This window comes from Acomys russatus, chromosome 21, assembly GCF_903995435.1.
Source record: "Acomys russatus chromosome 21, mAcoRus1.1, whole genome shotgun sequence".
Lineage (NCBI taxonomy): Eukaryota > Metazoa > Chordata > Mammalia > Rodentia > Muridae > Acomys > Acomys russatus.
The window spans coordinates 2,858,070-2,879,596 of record NC_067157.1 but is presented as its reverse complement, the minus strand read 5'-3'; positions in this window follow the sequence as shown (position 1 = coordinate 2,879,596).

Sequence of the window (21,527 nt, the reverse complement as noted above, 5' to 3'; positions counted from 1 at the left end):
AATATAAAACACAAAGTCAACATATTCCTGTTTGTGGACACTGAAAAATTGCCTTTCAGAAAGGTGCAGGGAAATAAGAGTACTGGAAGGTTTTATGAGTAACTATTATATGCTTAATGTCCAAGCTCAGGAAGCCATCGAGGCCAAAGCAAAGACTCACCCCAGTTCTCCTGACATTTTAAGGTGGTTCAGTTTCTGTCAGAAACCAACTTCCTGGGTGTGTTTGTTCATCCACCTGAGAAAACTCTGAGCACTGGCATTGGAATCCAAGCTCTTATTCTTTGGAAAGCTGAAAAACAATGAAGGTCAAATGTCCCCAAAAGCAATATTGTTTCTATTTCAATTCATAAAGCCACCAAGAGATAAAATCTGAAAAAAAAAAGAGATGAATAAGATATAAATGTCTCATTTGTTGCTGAGACCTCAACATAAGCTTATTCCCTTGGAGAAACACAGTCCACAGCAGAAAGAAACTTCTCTGAAGAAGTTCTAGTGACCAACCAATTTTTGACTGTAGAGATAAGAATTTAACTTATCTTTTACCCTTTGATATTATGTCTCTTCAACAAAATAAAAATTTTAGTTCACTTGCCTATTCCTTTAAGTTAATTGTTCACTTTACATCCTGATTGTAGCCCCCTATTTCATCACCTCCCAATCCCATCCTCCTACTTTCATTACCCCTCCCTCCCACCCCTATTCCTCAGAAATGAGGAGGTCTCTTCCCTTAACTTCAGACCTCAGCCTATCAAGTATCATCTGGACTGCCTGTATTCTCTTCCTCTGAGGCCTAGCAGAGTTGCTCTGCCATTGGGAGCAATCAACATTTGGGGATCAGAGTCTATGTCAGAAGCAGTCCCTACTCCACATATTATGGGACCCAGAAGGATCCTGTACTGACTACCTATTACACCTGAAGAAAGGGTCTATAACTGCACAATTTGGTGTCCTTGGTTGGTGCATCAGCCTCTGTAATACCCTCCTCTAACAAATGGATTTGTTGGCTCCATTGGTCTCTGAGTGGAGATCTAAATAAACCACCAAGTAATAGAGAAGACAGAATCCCAACTTGACATCTCCTGTCACCAAATGTAACTTCAGAAGTGGGTTATATGTAATTGAGTTGTTGTCTAAAGGGTCTCATGGTAACCCACAAGCAACCCAGGTTACTACCAAGATAACAGGCTTCTCACCATAAATTCATATCAAATACCTGTTGCTGAAGACCATAAATACATAACTCCTTGGACATGGAGAAGTGTATCTGATAACTATCTATCACCTTCATATCTACAGGCTAATTTTATTAGTACTGGGAAGTACTCTAGAGGCTACTGAAAGAAAAAATTTAAGCTCCAAACCACCTAAGAAGACCACTTTAATCTATAATGGCATCCTGCCTGCAAGATTTTCTAGTGAAACTATGGTACAAATTGGCAGGAGCCAATTGGATCTCCTGAGGAAAGTAATTGCATGTTCTGTAATTGACCTTCTTGAAGTAATGCCCTTGAAGCTTCTCTCCCATCTGGCAAGTTACAATGGAACATTATCTGAACAATTGCATTAATCCTCAGATTTGGGGCTATGATTCCTGCTTGCATAAAGGTTAAATAAAGACATGATTGACTAGGACACTTGAAAAAGATTCTTTAGTAGGTGGTCTGTAAAATGATAAGAATTTATAAAAGAGAAAGAAAGAGCTTAAGAGTGCCAAATACTTCTTTTGAGGACCTAAGTATGCCAATATGTTGAAGGAAGGAAAAGTTCAAAGCTACCTAAGAGAAGATAAGGCCTAAAGAGATATGACCTATAGGTAAACAGTAAAGAATTCATCCTCAGGATAAGTTAGTTCATTTTTAGTAAAAACTAGTAAGTAAAATTTGCTCTGCTCTTAAAAAGAAATATAAGTTTGATAGATTCATGCTTGCTATAGGCAAGAGCTTATATATAAAAGGGGAAAACAACATGGGTTGATAAAAATGTTAACTGTTAGCTTCTGTTCTATGAAAAAGCCTTTTAGGGTAGGGCTATGTTGTAAAATTAGACAGAAAATGGTGTATAAGATAACTTAAAAACTATTGTGAGTAAACTAAATTAGACTTTGATAAGATACAAAGGTTATATTGCTGTTGGAAGTTTTTGCTTGGATTTTTTTGTGTTTTTACATTGTATCTGGATGTCTGTTGCTGTTATACATACAAATCAAACAGGTTGACCCTTGCTAGATATAATCATATTGAGGTGTGCTTACCTCTGACACAATCATTTGGATCTTCATACTATACTACCTAGTTATGGGTAAAGAATAATCAACGACCACGAGGGAAACTTAAAATTATATACTGATAATTTTCAATAATGATTAATGGTGAATCTGATGCTGCATATGTTTGAATTCTGTGTAAATAAAGACTTCTCTGTTCAGGAAGTTGTCTCCTGTGCCAATATGTTCCAGGCTCTTTCCCACTTTTTCTTCTAAGTGGCTTAGTGTCTCTGGTTTTATGTTGAGGTCTTTAATCCACTTGGATTTGAGTTTTGTGCAAGGTGACAAATAGGGGTCCAGTTTCATTTTTTTACATATAGACCTCCAGTTAGACCAGCACCATTTGTTGAAGATGCTATCCTTTTTCCATTGAATGGATTTGGCTTCTTTGTCAAAAATCAAGTGACCATATGTGTGTGGATTCATATCTGGGTCTTCGATTCGATTCCACTGATCAACCAGCCTGTTGCTATGCCAGTACCCTGCTGTTTTAATTACTATTGCTTTATAGTACAGTTTGAGATCATGTATGGAGATTCCTCCGGAGCACCTTTTATTGTACAAGACTGTTTTAGCTATTCTAGGTTTTTCAACGGCCCAGGCCTTAATGTCAACCATTAAAAAATGGGACCTCATGAGGCTGAGAAGCTTCTGTAAGGGAGGAGACACTGTCAAGAGAACAAAGCGACAGCCTACAGACTGGGAAAAAATCTTCACCAACCCTACATCTGACAAAGGTCTAATATCCAAAATATATAAAGAACTCAAGAAATTAAACACCACCAAACCGAATAACCCAATTGAGAAATGGGGCTTGGAACTAAACAGAGAATTCTCAACAGAGGAGTATCAAATGGCTGAGAAACACTTAAAGAAATGCTCAACCTCCTTAGTCATCAGGGAAATGCAAATCAAAACAACTCTGAGATTCCATCTTACACCCATCAGAATGGCTAAGATCAAAAACTTAAGCGACACCACATGCTGGCTAGGATGTGGGGAGAGAGGAACACTCCTTCATTGCTGGTGGAAATGCAAACTACTACAACCACTTTGGAAATCTATCTGGTGCTATCTCAGAAAAATGGGAATAGGGCTTCCTCAAGACCCAGCTATTCCACTCCTTGGAATATACCCAGAAGATGCTCCAGCACACAACAAGAAACTTTGCTCAACCATGTTCATAGCAGCCTTATTCATAATAGCCAGAACATGGAAACAGCCTAAGTGTCCCTCAGTAGAAGAGTGGATAAAGAAACTGTGGTACATATACACTATGGAATACTACTCAGCTATTAAAAACAAGGAATTCCCGAAATTTGTGGATAAATGGATTGAGCTAGAAATGATCATAATGAGTGAGTTAACCCAGAAGCAGAAAGAATCAAATGGTATATACTCACTTATATCTGCATACTAGCCCAAGGGGCATGTCCCACGAAAGCCTTCACTTACCAGGAAACTGGGACAGAGGGGAAGGCATCCTATTGGGACTCTAAATGAGAGACGCATGGGAGAATAGCAAAATAAAAGGATACAGAGGGTCCTAGAAATCTACAAGTAGAACAATATGATAGGCAGATTTGGGCCCAGGGGTCCCGCTCAAACTAAGGCACCAGCCAAGGACAATACAGGAGGTAAATTTTAAACCCCTTCCCAGATCTAGTCAATGGTCAGAATATTCTCCACAGTTGAGTGGAGAGTGTGATACGATTTTCTCACGTACTCTGGTGCCTCACATTTGACCATGTCCCCTGGAGGGGGAGACCTGGTGGCACTCAGAGGAAGGACAGCAAGTAGCCAAGAAGAGACTTGATACCCTATGAGAATATATAGGGGGACGTAATCCCCCTCAGGAACAGTCATATAGGGGAGGGAATTAATGGGAAAATGGGGGGGGGGGAGGAATGGGAGGATACAAGGGATGGGATAAACATTGAGCTGTAACAAGAATAAATTAATAAAAATAAAGACTTCTCAAGCTATTCACGTCCACTTGTTTGAACTTCATCAAGTGATCATAGTCTTCCTTTCTGATGACTCCATACCTCTCTACTGGGTTAGTAAACTCACTGGATACTTTGGCAGATGTTGTCTGAACAGAGAAATGTAATGTGATTTTGTACATGCTGATGTAACTGGAGAATATCTATTTGTCAGATAAGGTTTAATAAGGATCATTTATAGTTAATTTCTCAATTGAGGGTTTCAGCCTGGAGAACCAAGATGGCAACTTTGCAGCCTAAAACATAGACTTGACAAAGTGGCCTGTGCTTTTGCTGTGGACATTCTGGATATTGTACTATTACTTGCCTTATAAACACGCCCAAACAATTACTAGGGGATGCCTGGCATCTCTGTTCTTTGAATTTTATGTCATAGATGTCAAGAAGGATTCCATGGGCAAAGGGAATGTTGTTTTAAATATCATAAGAATGATTGCATTCTGGTATCATCAGTCTGTAATTAAAAATGATGGCCCTATGTCAGGAAAGTGTATTCATGACCAGCCCCAAGCCCTTCAAATAATACGTGTCACTCAACAGCTGTCAACTATGAATGTCTTTGCACCTACAGGATCTTCTCAGTTGCCAGGGGTGCCACCCCAGGTAGTGGAGAATTGTACCTTTGTTAATCCACCTCAGCAATATTAACTTCTGAATCCCCAGTACTTTGTGTCTCTCTGGGAGTAATGGGATCTTTGCATAAAAATACCATGGGGTTAGTTCTGGGAAGAAGTTCTCCATCAATACCTGGTATAAATGTTATTTCTGGAGTTATAGGTTCTGATTTTTGGGAGAAACAAAAATTATGCTTAGACAACCCACAAAAACTCTTATGATTTATCCAGGTCAAAACTGCACATATTTTGAATCTCCCTTCCATAGAGTAGGGACTTCTGTCATTAAAGAGAATAGAGGAAATCATGATTTTGGTCCAGTGGTATGGTTTTTGGATTCAAGAAGTAGAGTCTAGTTACCCTTTTAAGAGTGTAAAGATACAAGCTAAAGCTATTGAGGGACTAACAGATATTGGGGAAGATGCTTCCTTCATTGCAGGAAAAGATTAGCCTGGGAAAGGCTCTATTCAGATTACTTCTTCCACTTTAGCAAGACTAGGACAAGCTACCAATGTGGCTAGAAGTACATGGATTTTAAAGTGAATGGATGAGGAGAACGAAGGGAGTTTTGTTCCTATGTCATTTTTTATCTATTATTTACTTTGTGGGAAAGAGTTGTTTTGGGACAGATGGGAATGCTACTTGTTAGCATGATAAAGTTACTGTGCTAATGTTAAAAATGGGATTTCATCCTAAGAAAGGATTAGGAAAAGATTTGCAGGGTAGAAGTATCCCCATAATGCCTCCTTTTAAAAAATTATGAATAGGGTTTGGGATGTTTTCAGGATTTAACATAGGGGCCACTCTTCTATTAACCAGATGACCCCATAGACTGAAAGCCAAATAAACCAGTTTGGGTAAAACAATGACCCATATCTCAAGAGAAATTAACTGCTGCTACAGTACTTGTTGAAGAACAAGTAGCTGCTGGCTATATGGAACCTTCCAATGTCCTTGGAATACTCCAATATTTGTAATAAAGAAAAAATAAGGAAGATGAATATTGTTAAAAGACTCAAGAAAAGTAAATGACAACATGAAAATTATGGAAGCCTTGCAGCCACATCTCTTTCTTCAGTGACTATTTCAATAAATGATAATATTTCAGTAATGGATCTTCAAGGTTTTTCCCTATTAAGTTAGATCCAAAGGATAGAAAGATTTGCTGTTAGTTTACTTTCTCCTAATTTCTCAAAACATGATGTTAGATATCAGTGGAAAGTTCTTTCCCAAGGCATGAAAAATAGTTGGACCTCATGTCAAAAATTCATAGATAGAGCTCTTATCAATATTAGACTTAAATTTTCAAAATTTTACCTATTACATTTCATGGAGGACATTTTAATTTCTCATCCTTGTCTAATTTTCTTCAAGAGGTTTCTTTCCCAAACTTGAGTGATTAGATTTATTAAAACCAAATACAAGCATAGCTTGCAATACTTAATATTCATGTGTTACTTGCTAATTGTAAAACCATTGGTAGAAAATCCTAAAACTATTTTTCTGTTATAAAACACTAGGTTTTATGAAATAAATCTATATATTAAACATTTTATTACATATGGCACAATGTAGATAGATGACGGATTTCTGTGATGAAGTAAATTCAGTAAATATCTTAGTTATTGTAATATACTTATTTAGAATGGCTTCCAGGATATTGTTAACAAGGAATTCCTGCACTGTGGTCATATTTACAGCTACAATGTAGAGAGAAGTAATTTGACTCACATTTGGAGAGTATCACAAGGCCAGGACAATGAATGAGATTCCAAGAATATGATTGTTTTTGTTTTTATAATCTTTCATTTATGTAAAAAAAGGAGAAAAGATACCATCAAAAGAGAAAATTAAAAAACCTATAAACCATTATCCACAAATTAAAAAAAGAGACAAATCTTGGAAAAGATATCAATATTTTACCTGAAAACATGTTTTAGCAAAACATCCATTGTTGAAATGTAATAGAGAATATAGCAGAAAGAAAAAAGAGTTGGAAAAAATAAATAACTATGAGGAAAAAGAGGCAAAGGCAAAGATTGGTAAATGAAAATTTAAATGACAAAACAATAATCACAATTGTTCAAGAAGGACAGTAAATAAAATGTTTAGTGTCTGAAATACATATTAGTGGCATATGAAAATATTTAGTATATGAAATACATATTAGTGGCATATGAAAATGTTTGTGTATTTTAAAACTTCTAAATGTAGAAAATGATTGGGAAAAAAATTTAAAATATCGATTGTATTGACTAAAAAATATTTTTTCACTAATCTTTTTTTTTATTTAAGTAATTTATTCAGATTATATCTCAATTGTTATCCCCGCACATGTATCTTCCCATCCCTCCTCCATCCCTCTTTTATCCTATTCTCCTCCTCTAGGTCTTTGCCCCCTATGTGACTACTTCTTGTTGGTAGGGACACCTGGTGACACCCAGAAAAAAAGTAAGCACGCTACCCAGAAGACACCTGATAGCCTGTGATCTTATAGTGGGGAATGAGGTCCCCTTCTGTCACAGATCTTCAAGAGCATTTACAAGCTTTAGTAATTGAGCTTTTACTTCAGCGACTCAGAGATAAGGCTATGACATTATTTAAGATTAACCGTTACTCAGCTTAAACCATTATTTGATACATTAAGAGGTGATATGAACCCATAATCTTGAACCTTGAGCTGAGATGCAAAATATGCTCTGTTTGAAGTGGTTGTTTAGTTATTCTTTATAATCTAGTTTGATAATTTTGCCCAGTGATCATACTCAAACAAAATGTTTAGGGAAGAATGGGCCATGAGAATTGTTACATTTAATATTGTGTATCAAAAAAAAAATGTGGTTCTCTATGCTTACTTAGTGGCCACTCTGATAGCCAAAGGAAGAAAAAGAAATACTAGTTATTTAGAAAGTATGTTTCAGAGACCATTGTTCCATATACAGTTGAACCAATTACTACTTCATTATGAGAATCTGAATCTTGGCAAATAGCCACAATATAGTTTACAGGGCTTTTATAACACCATTTCCCTTCTAATCATATTTTACAATTTATTTTTTAAAACCACCCATTTATTTTTACAATAATAAGTAAAACAGAGCCTTTACCTCCTCCAACCCTGTTGGTTTTTACTGATGGCTCCTCTAATCGAGTAGCCATCCATATAATTAATAATGCTTCACATTCTTTTTAAACAAGAGAAAAATTAGCAAAAAAGTTTTAATTGCATACAGTACTGTGTCTTTGAAGCTTTAAATTCAGACTTTTAACCATTGTAGATTCCTCTCATATTGCTCGTTTCTTTCCTCAAATTGTAACGTATGTTATTCCAACTTACAAACTTCAATATTACTTCTTTTTTTTAAATCATAGGGTTATATTCATTCTTGAGCTCTGCCCTTTTCTATAGGTCATATATGTGCCCATATTCAACTTTCTGGGCCTTTACATGAGGGCAATTCCTTGTGAGATTCATTTCCTTATCTGATGGTTTATTCTTTACAAGAAGCAAAAACTAATCATGCTCTTTATAACCAGAATGCTACTGCTCTTCACAGTCAATTTCATATTCTTATAGAAGCAGCTAGATATATAGTTAGAGATTGTTCCATATTCTTTACCACTCATAATTCTCTACCTATGGAGGTTAATTCCAAAGGTCTTAGATCTAATGAATGGCCCTTGGCAGATTTATGTTACATATTTTCACTATTTTGGAAAATTGGCCTTTGTTCATGTGTGTACAAATACGTATTTTCATTTTACTTCACGTCTGCTCATCAGTAGAGGCAACTAAAATTTGCCTTTGTTCATGTGTGTATAAATACGTATTTTCATGTTACTTCACGTCTGCTCATCAGTAGAGGCAACTAAAGATGTTGCTCAACATCTAGTTTTATGCTTCTCTGCAATAACTAGGCCTTGTGCTTTGAGGACACTGCAATAGCCACCTTCCTGGGCAGTGTAGAAAGCTCATTGTTGGAGCTTCTCAATAAGGGTTATCACGAATTCTTCATTCCTTTGGAACAGTGTTCATAGCACACCCAAGTGTAAATCTTAGATAGAAATAAGTACTTTCATATACATAATTCAAATATTAGCCATTCCATATTATATTTTTAGCTTATAGAAGATCTAAATCAATTATTTATTACTTGAAACAATAATCAAATATCACATAAAATAATATTATAAATGAGAATATTGGAATCACTTTAGTTCATGATTGCTATTTAATAATAGAAAATGAATAATTCATAAATCTATTGACTATATGAAGTCTAATAATTTTTAGCTCATGATTTCATCTAGAGGACTAATTATTTTTATGCACTTGTGGTGCCTTTAGAACTCCAATTTGCTCTTCTTGAATTTTGGAAATTTCATAATTGTTTCTACAATAGCTTATTACATTGAATAAGAGTATGACAATTATATTTGAGGATCATTTTTAATTAAAGCAATGTTAATTACCCACAAAATCAATGCCCTTGGGAAAAGCTTAGTAAGTATTTGTTATACAAATGTCTAAGAATCTATAAACAAATATTATTTCTAAGTTGAGGTTAAAAAATACCAAGAACATAGATTATAAAGATTAAATACCAATGTTTATAACTTGAGATATAGGATAATACAGTTGATGTTTTTTCAGAATTACAAGTTGTCAATAAATACTATATAAAAATGTTGCACATAGCAAGGAAGATGTATCGTAATGTATAAGCCCCCACTTCAGTCATATCTCAAGGAGCTGCTCATTTCTCTCTTACCTTCATACTTCTCTTGAATATAAAACAGAAAGGGGCATAATTTAATGTAAGAAAAGTACACAATACAGTAAAATGAATCATACTGAACATTTTAAGTACTGTAGATAATGTTCATGAAGGCTATCACCTATGCAGAATGATATTCATATCTGTGTCATTCAAACAAATTCAGGGAGTGTGCTGAATCAGACTCTCTGAATAAGGCATTAGAGAATAAAAAAGATGTCATGGCACATGTATTAACTAGTTTTTATGTCAAAATTACACTATCTAGAGTCATCTGTTAAGAGGGAATCATGGAGAAATTGCCTACACAAAATTGGCAAATCTGTAAGGCATCTTCTTGTTTTATTATTAAAGAAAGATGGCAAAGCTCAGTGTAGGCATTTCCATTAATGGGTAAGTTGTACTGGGGAGCCCCACCTGTCAGAGATCTAGGGAAGGGGAATAGAATGGAAAAGGAAGGGAAGGTAGGTACAGGAATTCAAGCTGGTTCCTACTCAGAAAACTGGGAATAGTTCCACATCAGGATCCAGTTATATCACTTCTGGTAATATAACCAAAAGATGACCTATCATACCACAAGGACATTTGCTCAACTATGGTTATAGCAGCTTTATTTGTAATAGGCAGAATCTGGAAAAAACTCAGATGTCCCTCAACTGAAGAACAGATAAAAGAAACTGTGGTGTATTTACAAAATAGAATACTACTAAGCTATTAAAAACAAGGAAATCATGAAAATCACACGCAAACTATTGGAACTGGAAAAGATCATGCTGAGTGAGGTCAACCAGATACACAAAACACACATGGTATGTACTCAATTAATCAGAGTTATATATATATGACAGAATAAAACAAGAATCCTCAGACCCAAAGAAGATAAATAACAAGGATGACCCAAAAGAAGATTCTTAAATATCTCTAAGAAGAAGAAATAGAATAGAGAGAGGAAGTGGTTAAAAACAATAAAAATGTTAGGAGAAGGAATACAGAAAGAAATGAGGGTGTATATCAGACTTGAGGGAAGGGCAGTATGTACTGGAGGAAAGAGTTCCTACAGAGTGAAACCATGGGTAATGGCATATCTGTCATAAGATGGAGACCTAACACAGGGTAAACTTCTGGGAGGATGTGGGTGTATTCTAGGTGTCATAACTGTCTTAAGTAGTAGATTACAATGTGAGATCTTTTTCTCCTCAATTTGTTTTGGTTCATGTTGTTTCATCATAGAAAAATTTGGAATAAGCTATCCAATTTTTCATAAAAGTAACGACAAGTGAAAATTTGATAATATTTTAACTTTTCCAAAGCTCATTATAGTAATTTTGATAAATGCATTCTGTAACAAAAGCTTCCCTTTTCCTTTTGGGTGCACATGGTAAGAGAAATCCATAATTCATACTGAGTATAAAATAACACAGGAATATTTAGAGAAACCTGTAGCATTTTTGTTTTTCTCCAAAAGGGATTTGAGGGTATTTTCTTCAATCTCTGAGTAGAAAATTTTTGTTCAAAGTTTTGGGCTGCAAACTGTTATAATGTAAGTAACAGAAACCTATAAAATCCAGGGTATTATTCCCAACATAAAATAAAGAAGAGAACAGTAGTGACATTGACATGTTGGCCAGAACAAAAAACTGACCATAGTAAGCCTCAGTTACCACAGAAAGTTTCTGAATGTAGAATTCAACAAAGGGAATGTGTGTATGAAGCTTCGTTAGCTTCCTGGAATCTCTGAATTTGGCTCAGGGCACTACTCTGCTAACCCTGGAAACAGTATAAAGATCAAAAGCAAAAGACAGGGCTACTGATCAGAGTGCTTTTTGTTTGTCGGTTAATTTGTTTCATCTTGTTTTGATACAAGTTTTTGTTTTTAAGTACATTATTATATGTGAAATAAAATAATATTCTTATTCTGTTACATGTTTAAATGAAGTATGTTACTTGAATTCCAATGTATTCCATGCTACATCGCTGTTTTCAACTTGTAAAACTATAAACTGCTCTTCTCTTTCCTTAAATCCCCTAACACCACTAATTTTTGTTCCTACATTTCTATGACTCCATATACCTCATGTAATTAAAACTACATCCTTTTCTGTGACTGGCTTGTTTTTCTTTTATAATGTCCTCAATGTTATCCAGTGCATGGCCTAAGCTTCCTCTGACCAGGAAAATGTATAAAAGAGAAGCTGGAACAGAATTATCATAATACATGGCCTTCTTATCCCCAAGAAGATTAAAAATAACATTGGGCTAAAAGTGAGTTTAACCAAAATTACAAACTTAGTTTCATTTATTAGCTGTATTTTCTTGGAAAAGTTACAGATGATCTCAACATATTTCATTTCCCTTCATAAAGAAATAGTGATATTTAAAAGTTAAATGAGAGTTTCTGCTGAAAGATTAGTATGACATATATACCTATATATATTCACTGATAAATGTATAAGTGTATATGTATGTACATATGTATAATGAGTTCTTTATATATGACTATAATGTCATCAGTTTTATAAATTTCTATAACATTAGTAATACTATACTATATATAGTATATATAATAAATATATATATATAATTCTTGTATTTTATTTATTAATATAATTCATTAGCTGATCATATATGTTTATCTTATGCTTTTATTACTATTTCCTTCTTGAATTAGTTGGACCACCACGTATATCCCAAAGTACTGTGGGTGACATGCTTTGCTAAGATTAAATATAAAATTATCTGTAAGCTTAGATTTTCTACACCTACTTTAACTAGGGTTCTTAAACACTTCAACCTCACTTTTACAACACTGCCTGGAGGAAGGAGACAAAAATTGTTAATTAAAAAAAAGAGGTTTTAAACTTGTTTAGATGTAGTTCCTTTGGCAAATACCACTCTTCTTGGTCAAGATACTGGCACTCCAGTCCAACAGCCAACACCAAACAGTCACAGTAACCCATAATGGTGGCGGCACAATCCAGCAGAAACTGCAAAGATCCACAAAATCAGAAGGAGTCCAATAATGGAGCTAGAATCAGAGAGAGTATCATGGGAAGTTCTCTGGAACATTTCTTTATGTGAATTAAAGAACAGCAAAGGCCAGGGAAGCATGACATGGCAAGGAAGCAATGCAAAAGCCTTTTTCCACTATCTGAGGGGTTCAATTTATACCCTACAAAAACATCAAGCACATTTTCATGTGTCTGATCCCAGCAAATCATCACATGCCTCTTTAGAGGATCTCTTCCAGTAGAACTTCACATGATACAATTGAATCTTCAAGGAAACCAGAAACATCCAATACAGTTTACCTAGAGTCCATGTAGAATCTGTCCAATATATCTTAAGTAATGTAATATTACTCATATTTGCAGAGGGTCCTGATCTTTAAAATTTTCTTAAAATATCATATAATAATTTGGTGATTAATCTTTAATAATAGAATATTTATCAACATAATGGCCATATATTATTATCTCAGATATTTTTATCGACCAAAGTAAAACTACAATAAAAATAAAAGGATGGAAAATAGATGAAAAGGATGAGGAGGAAAAAGAGAAGGAATAAATAAATGAAAAGAGCACATCTCAATAAAATGTAGGTGGTGATTCCCAGTTGAAAACAAACCAATACATTGTCTAATGCCAAATGGTCAGCCCTAAAATTTATATATATATATATAAATTTATATATATATATATATATATAAATTTATATATATATATATATAAAACATTATTCAGACTGAGCAGATTATATTCAGGAATGTATGAATACCTATATGTATGTGTGTGTGTTTGTGTGTGTGTTTACACAATAATTAATGTAAGAGAGCCATAAAGGATAAGCAGAACAGAGAAAGTACAAGAAAAGATGGAAAAAGGAACAGGATGAAAGAAATATTGCAATAATTATAATGTCAAGGGTAAACATAGTAAAAACTAAAACCTAAAAAATATTTTAATATGAAAACTGCACTACTTACAAGATTTATATAATTTTTTATTTTAAAAAATCTACTTAACTCAGTGTGATTTTCATTTGCCTTCAAAGCAAAATGTTTCTCTTAGATAAATCCCGCCTTTGGAAAAAAATCTGTAACTGTGTGCATTAAATCCAGAATTAATAGTTTGTGAAGTTTAAAGCTATACTTGTTAATTTGGGATGTAAACTCCAGATGAGTGTTTGGTACTACTTAATTGGAAATAGAAATCTCTTGGTTTTAATTACATGTTTCTGAATGTGCTGGTTTCTTTGCTGTTGCCTGAAATGAGTCTTCTTCATCTGTGTGTGTACACTGTTGATACTTTCATTTGGCTCATTGCAAATGTGCTGCAATATAATTGTAAGAATTCATACACAGCAATATTCCATTATGAACACTGGATTATGTTACAAAATGAAGATCATTATTTCAAATATGTCTTATTGATTAACTGTATCCCTCATTAATTAAGGTTCTTGTTAAATCATCATTTTTCCCTTTCTTGGCAATTTCTTTCTTTCATTTCAGCTGTCATTTCCTTATGTTTGTTTTGTTTTTATACTGCATCTGCTCTAATCAACATTGCTATATAATTTTTATGGTTTTAGTTTTGGTCTTTTTTGTCATACAGTAATAAGTGAATAATTTCTTTTATCTTTTCAATCGAGGGTTAATTTTATTCATAGTTAAATCAGAGCTCCTTAATGCATAAAGAGTTAAAATCAGAGATAGGACAAGAGCAAAGAACGTTAAGCAGACTCTTAATAGAGGCAGTATTTAGTTAAACAGATTAAGATCTCTTTACGTTGTTATACTATAGCTTATGGAGACAACTGGGGCCGAAATATACCTTTCTTATTTACAAATAAAATCTTAACACTTAGTGATGTTAGCATGCTTTGCAGTCTTTCATTAAAAATAAGAACTAAAAATGCTGACAGCATTTTAGCTAAGAAATGTATTATCTTTAACTATGGAATTTTCATGCAAAATTTTGTTAAAATATTGTTTTACATTTTGTTAATTTGGATGTCTGTATCTTGGGTATGTGTGCCTGTGCATGCACACATATATATTCCCTGGCTTTAATTGGACACAAGTAAATAAATTTTGCCACACCTGTACTATTCATGGGCATATACAAAAGGACCTACATACCATGAAAGAAAAAAATGATTGCACAACTATATTCATTATTTCTCTATTCAAAGTAGCTAGGAAATCTAAGCTACCAACTGATTAATAGACAAAAGATGTGACACATATACATAATTTTATTCTCAAGTGTAAAGTAAAATGAAATGTGAAATTTACAGATAAATTGATAGAATTTAAAAAGAATGGGATCCTATAATCTTTAACATTTGTCTTCATCTAAAAATTGAGCATATAACAAAAATTTCTCAAAATAACAACATATTAATATATTAGTACCTACATAGTTTTTGTAGTATATAAAGAATTGTAAGTATTATTTTATTAAGATTTGGGGTCAATTCATTTTTATAACAGTTAACATCTTTTTATCAGAGTCCTATTTACTTCATTAAATTATCAGGAGGAAAATCTACACTTTTAATAGCTATAGCATACAAGATTGAAAGGAAGTGATATTGAATCTTTTTTCTAAGCCTTCTAAATGAAATACAGAAGTAATCTACAATATTAAACACTATTCATTGGTAAAAGTTTTGGACAGATCAAGGCTAAAAACCATACCTAACCATGATAAAGTAATTTACAGTAAGCCTATAGCCTAGTCAACATCAAATTAAATGGAGTGAAACCCAAAATAATTCCACTAAATCCAGGAAATGGACAATGTTACCCACTAATTAATACAGTCCTAGAAGTTCAAGGTAGAACACTAAGATAACTAAAGGGATCAAGGTGATACAAATGGGAAAAGAAGAAGTCAAAGTATCGCTATTCACAAATGATAAGGTAGTATATACAAGTGACCACAAATTTTCTACCAGGGAAGTCTTACAATGTTAAACACCTTCAGATAAGTGATTAAACAGACTATTAACTTAAAACACTCCATAGCTCTCCTATACACAAACAACGACCAAGTTGTGGAAAAAAATCAGGGAAACAGTACCCTTCACAATAGTGACAATATATCTTGGGGTTACACTAACCATGCAAGTGAAAGATCTTTATGACAAATCCTTCAAATGTTTAAAGAAAGAAACTGAGAAAAATATCAGAAAATAAAAATATCTTCCATGCATTTGGATCAATTTTACTATCATTATCATTAAAAATTGCCATCATACGAAAAGCAATCGACAGATTCAATGCAGTCTCCATTAAAATTCCAACACAAATTTTAACAGACCTTGAAATAATAATGCTCACTTTCATATGGAAAATAAAACACCCAAGACACCTATAAGAATCCTGTGCAATAAAAGAAGCGATTGCCTACATAGTTTTGTACTTCAAAAAGAATTGTTAGTTTTATTTTAGTTTGATTTGGACCAATTCATTTTACAACATTTTAACATATTTTTCATAGGGTCCAAATTAATTTATTAAATTATCATGGGAAGAATATACATTTGTCATGGCTGTATTATACAAAATTGAAAGGAAATGAAATCCATGGTTTCAACTTTATTAAAGAACTATAGTAACAAAAGCCACATGTTATTTTGGTAAAATTAGACAGGTTAGTCTATAGAATTTAATCAAAGACCCAGATGTAAACCCACACTTAAGAATACCTGATTTTTGATAAAGAAGCTGGAAATATATAATGGAAAATATAAGGTTTTCGTGAACAAAATGAGGGTCTAGTTGCATGGTTAATATGTTGAAGAATGCAAAGAGATACATATCTATAACCCTGCACAAAATTCAAGTCCAAGTTGATCAAATACATCAACATAAAATCAAATACACAGAACCTAATAAAAGAAAATTTCTGGTATAACTTTGAACATGTGAGCTGATGGTTACTTAAGTTATTGATTTCCACCATTCATATTGGTGCAAAATGGTATATAAGAGTTGTATTTATTTGCAATTTATTGATGGACAAGGATGTTGAACGTTCTATAAGAGTTTCTCAGCCATTTGAGTTTCCTTAATTTAGAATTTTGTTACAAACTGTACCACATTTTCAATTTGATTAGTTGTTGCTGTTATTGTTGATGATGATAATGTTGATATCTAGTTTCTTCAATTCTTTTTTATATTTTTTATATTAGTCCTTTATCTGAAATGGATTTTGTAAACTCTTTTCCCATAGGCTGCTTTGTCCAATTGAAGCTTTTCTGTTTAATGCAGTCAAATTTATTAATTTTTGTCATAATGATTAAACTATTGGTGTTATGTTCAAAAAGCCATGTACTGTACCAATGCAGTCACAGCTACACCCCAATTTTTCTTCTAATGATTTCAATATATTTGCTTTTATGTTTATGTCTTTGTACATGAAGAGAAGCATAGTTCAGTTTGCATTCTTCTAATTGCCAACATCTGCTTTGACCAGCACAATTTGTGGAAGATGTTGTCTTTTTTTCACTGTGTATTTCAGGCTTCTTTAGCAACATTCAGGTGTCCATAGGTATATGGATTTATGTCTTGGTCCTCTATTTTTTTGCATTGATCAAACTGCCTGTTTTTGTGCCAGTATCATGATGTTATGCCTCTATAGTACAATCAGAAATCAGGGATGGTGATAACTCTGGTAGTTCTTTTATTGTTCGAGATTGTTCCAGCTACCCTGCATTTCAAGAATTATCTTTTGAATGTCTACAAATTTTGTGTTGCAAATGGAAAAGGGATTGCATTGAATCTTTATATTGCTTTTGAATGACATAAATATTGGTCTTCATTAATCTGTTAATGCTATCAATCTATGAGCATGGATATCTATCTATCTATCTTCTGATACCTTTTTTTAAATTATTGATTTCAAAGACATGAATATTTTATAATAGAAGACTTTCACCTGTTTGGTTAAAATCATTTAAAAATATTCTATATAATATGAGGCTACTGAAAAAGGTATTGATTCCCTAATTTCTTTCTAGGTCTCTTGTCATTTGTAGATAGGATGGCTACTGATATTTTTGTTAAGTTAACTTTATATACAGCCGCATTGATGAAAGTGTTTATCAAATATAGGAGATTTTTTTTTGGTTTTTCTATGTGGTATATTAAATGTACTGATATTTTTATTTTGAAATAGTCATGTATTTCTGGAATGAAGCATACTTGATCACCGTAAATGATCTTTATTATATCATCTTAGACTGAGATTGCAAGTAATTTAATGAGTACTTTTACATCTAAATTCATGAGAGAAACTTTTCATTAATTGTAGTTCTTGGCTGAGTCTTTATGTGTATTGGGTATCTGGGCATTGTTCCTTCTTTTTCTGTTTTGTGAAATATTTTGAGGAATATGAGTTTTGAAAATCTCGTAGAATTCTGCATTAAAACCATCTGGCTGTGGAATTTTTTTAGTATACTTTTTTTTTTTTTTTTGGTATATCTAGTATTTAGGTCAATATGTGGTGAGAGGGCTTTCTTTTCTGCTCAAATCAACTTCTTACTTGGCAAATATCTTGTATTTGTATATATCTTCATTAATTAATTTACCTATTTAAATTACATCCAGGTAAGAAGTTCCCCTTCCTACTTTCCTCCCAGTCCCTAGCTCTCACCTCACTTCCTGTCCCTTGAGTCTCTCCCTCTCTTCTTGCCTCACCTACCCTGTGCCTACTTCCTTTTCTCCTGAGAAAAGAGATTTCACATGAGTATAAATCTCCCTTGGAATATCAATTAAGACTATGCCCATCTTCTTCTATTGAAGCCAATCAAAGCTGTACAGTTAGGAGAAAGGAATACAAAAGCTAACAGCAGAGTTAGAGACCCTGCATGCTCTTTCTGTTAGAGGTCCCACATGAGGACCAAGCTGTATACATGTTACATATATGTGTGGGTCCTAGCACGTCCTTGAAGGTTTGGTAGAATTCTGCACTGAAACCATCTGGCCCTGGGCTTTTTTTTTTTGTTGGGAGACTATCAATGATTGCTTCTATTTCTATAGGGGAAATGGGACTATTTAGCTTGTTTATCTTTTCACTCAATTTTGGCAAGTGAAATTGACCAAGAAAATCATCCATTTTCCTTAGATTCAAATTTTGTGAGTTATATACCTTTGAAGTTGGATCTTATGGTTCTTTGTATTTCTTCAGTGTCTGTTATTATGTCTCCCTTTGCATTTCTGATTTTTTGATTGGGATACTGTCTCTCTGCCTTTTATTTCATTTGGCTAATGGTTTGTCTATCTTTTTTATTTTCTCAAAAAACCATCTCTTGGTTTTGTTGATTCTTTGGACTGTTTCCTTCATTTCTAATGTATTAATTTCAGCTCTAGTTTGATTACTTCCAGATGTCTATTCCTCGTAGGTGTTTCTTCTTCTTTTTTTCCTAGGAATTCTAGCTGTATCATTAAGTGGCTTATGTGGGATGTTTCCAATTTCTTTTTAAAGGTACTTAGTGCTATGAATTTTCCTCTTACACTGCTTTCAATGTGTCCCACAAATTTGGGTATGTTGTTCCGTTATTTTCATTGAATTTCAGGAAGTCCTTAATTTATTTCTTCCCTGATCCAGGTGTCATCAAGTAGAGAGTTGTTTAGTTTTCGTGTGTGTGTAGGCTTTTTGTTATTTCTGTATTTGTTGAAGTATAGACCATGGTGTTCTGATATGATACAAGGTATTATTTGAATCTTCTTGTATCTGTTGAGGCTTGCTTACTGGCCTATTATGTGATCAACTTTGGAGAAAGTTCCATGGGGTGGAGAGAAGAAGGTATATTACTTTTCGTTTGGGTGAAAGGTTCTATAGATATCTGTTAGATCCATTTGATTCATGGCATTGGTTAACGATATTATTCCTTGGCTTAGTTTCTGTTTCAATGACCTATCCTTCAGGGAGAGTGAGGTGTTGAAGTATCCCACTATTATTGTATGGGGAACGATGTGTGCTTTAAGCTTAATTAATAGATTTTTTACAAATGTGGGTGCCCTTGTATTGGGAGCACAGATGTTCAGAATTGTGATGTCATCTTGGTTGACTTTACCTTTGATGAGTATGAAGTGTCCTTCCTCATCCATTTTGATTAATTTTGGGTGAAAGTCTATTTTGTTAAATATTAAAATGGCTATGCCTGCTTGCTTCTTGTGACAATTTGCTTGGGATATTTTTTCCAGTCTTTTTCCTCAGGTAATATCTCTTAGGGCTTGCAGGATCTCTGTTCAGGCCCTTCTCATTTTTATAATCTCTGCTGAGAAATTAGGTGTAATTCTGATTGGTTTGCCATTAAATATTTCTTTATCCTTTTCCCTTGCAGCTTTTAATATTTTTCTTTGTTCTGTATATTTTGTGTTTTGATTATTATGTGACAGAAATTTTTTTTCTGATCTATTCTATTTGATCTTCTGTGGGCCTCTTGTACGTTCATAGGCATTTCTTTCTTTAGATTGGGGAAAATTTCTTCTATGATTTTCTTGGTCCTTGGAATCTGGCATCTTCTCTTTCCTCAATGCCTATTATTCTCAGATTTCTTCTTTTCATGTGTTCTTGATTTCTTGGATGTTTTGTGTCTGGATTTTTTCAGACTTAGTGTTTTCTTCCATGATTGCTTCAAGATCTAAGGTTGTACCTTCTGGACCTGATATTTATTTCTCTATCTCTTAGATTATGTTTGAAAGGCTTGCCCCTGTGTTGCTTGTCTTCCTCTTTGATCTCTTAGGTTTCCATTTTTCTTCTCTATGTATGTTTATCATTGAATCCATTTTCATCTTTAGATCTTGAACTATTTTATTGATTTCTTTCATTTGATTGATTGTACACTCCCAAGTTTCTTCCATTGCCTATTTATAGGCCTTTAGAGCTTGAACAGTTTTTATTGATTTACTTCATCTGGTTGTTTGTATTTTCATGAAAAATTTCCAGTGCTTCTCTATAGGCCTCTTTTGTGTTTTCCACATGTTTGGCTGCATCTTCCTAAATTTGATTACGAGTTTTGTTTCCTCCATTACCATCCTTATTAATAAGGGTTTGATTCATTTTCTTGTAATTCCATTGTGTTTGAATTCTCTGGGTTGTGTTCTTTCAAGTAGGTGGGATCTGGAGACATCATATTATTTTGGGGTTCTTTGCATATGATTTTACACTGTCCTTTAATCATCTTGCCATCTCTTTTTTTGGCAGGTAGCTTCCGTAGTTTGGTGAAGGGTGTTTGAGGATAGATTCACACATTTTCTCATGATTTCCCTAGGCCAGAATATCAGATGCTTAACTGGTCCGGATGGCAGGAAACCAGCCCTGTATTTTGGGTCTCTCACAGACAGTGATTCCCATCTCCCTTGTACTTGTCCTGGCTCTAAGAATGTGCACTAGGTCAGGCCGAAGTAACCACATCCTTCTGTATCCCCTTGTGGCGCCAGAGCTCTCTAAGGACTGAAGCAGGTCAAGCAGAAAGGGAATGATGGCCACTCTACTGCCTGTCTCCCTGAGATTTCCTTAGACCCAGAGCTCTGATGCTCTGCTAGTCTGTGGTTCCTGGTAGCTATTCAGGACTCAGACCATTCACAGAGTCCAGCTTAGTGTCATGGGTCCCAAACCGCACAGTCACTGAATCCAATTAGCATCTATGAACCCTGTCTGAGCATTGAGTCCAGTTCGCTTCTCTGGACCCAAAAGGGACTTGGGGCCTAATCCACCCACTTAGTCCAGTTAACACTGAGTCCATTCAGGGTCACGGTCCCAAACCACACTGAGCTCGCTGAGTTCAGCTACAATCTCAGGGCCTGGAGTGGGCACAGTCTCAGGGCCAGGACTGCGTACCAAGCTCA